The sequence below is a fragment of the Callithrix jacchus genome, chromosome 11 (assembly GCF_049354715.1).
Source record: "Callithrix jacchus isolate 240 chromosome 11, calJac240_pri, whole genome shotgun sequence".
Lineage (NCBI taxonomy): Eukaryota > Metazoa > Chordata > Mammalia > Primates > Cebidae > Callithrix > Callithrix jacchus.
Genome location: NC_133512.1, coordinates 70,037,007 through 70,037,932, shown reverse-complemented (window position 1 = coordinate 70,037,932; position 926 = coordinate 70,037,007). Strand labels below are relative to the sequence as shown.

The 926-nt window shown below is 37.3% G+C and overlaps 1 non-coding gene across 1 annotated transcript; it reads right to left on the bottom strand.

Moving 5' to 3' along the window:
- Nucleotides 1–482: 482 nt before the first annotated feature.
- LOC118143919 (U6 spliceosomal RNA) lies at nt 483–589 on the bottom strand. Its single transcript, XR_004728404.1, has one exon. It is a non-coding gene; the product is annotated as a U6 spliceosomal RNA (small nuclear RNA).
- Between the last annotated feature and the right edge of the window lie 337 nt (nt 590–926).

The window sequence follows — 926 nt, the reverse complement described above, 5'->3', positions numbered from 1 at the left end:
TCTATAGCACAGTCAATAGGAAGATAAAGAAGGGGCTTGGAAAGGCAGTCCTGGGAAAATATCTTTGAAGAGAGTTACGAATTGGGATGATTTGCTGCTGGTTGAGTAGTTTTAAGCTTGTCTCTGAGGAAGCCTGGAAGTCAAATATTGACCTTTGAAAAAGAAAGAAATGAAATAAGCTAGCAGTCTATGTATAATGTGCAGCATGAAATCTGAAATTTCCCTGGAGACATGCTATACTAGCTTGTTATCTACACTGCTTAGTGAAAGTGTATAGATTGACAGTTGTACGTGGTTTAATAAGTCATAAAGTCTAGGTTTTAACTATGTGATGAGGAGGCTGTAAAAGACTCCTCAGCAAACTTGTACCTTAGCATGAGTGAAGCTAATGAACTCACAGATGAAATCAGGTATGTGTTTTGAAAAAAAAGGATGCACAAAGTTGCACATATTTTGGGGGTACTGTGATATTTTGAAACCTGAAAAATATGGAATGCTTTATAAATTTTCATGTCATCTTTGTGTAGAAGCCATGCTAATCTTCTCTGTATCATTCCAATTCTAGTATATGTGCTGCCAAAGCAAGCACGAAGCCAAAGTATCTTATATTTACCTTGGAGGTTCATAAACCAAAGACGAACTACATCCTATGTGACTGAGACAGGACCCTACAGGGCTGCATTGATAAGTCTTGTTCCTCTATGAATGTCTGCACTTTCTCTCTGTGTCTGTAGCATATCTTTTACCTTTATAAAGCTTTACAAACTATGTCCTGGGGGGTCCCATGAGGACTTTCAATTATCTGATAATTTGTGACTTCTGTAGCAGCAGTTGCATTTGGAGTCAGCAGCTGATTATAAATAAAGAAAAAGAAGCAGCTGATGACAAACAACCTACTGGAACAGAATATAATATGAAAATAAAAG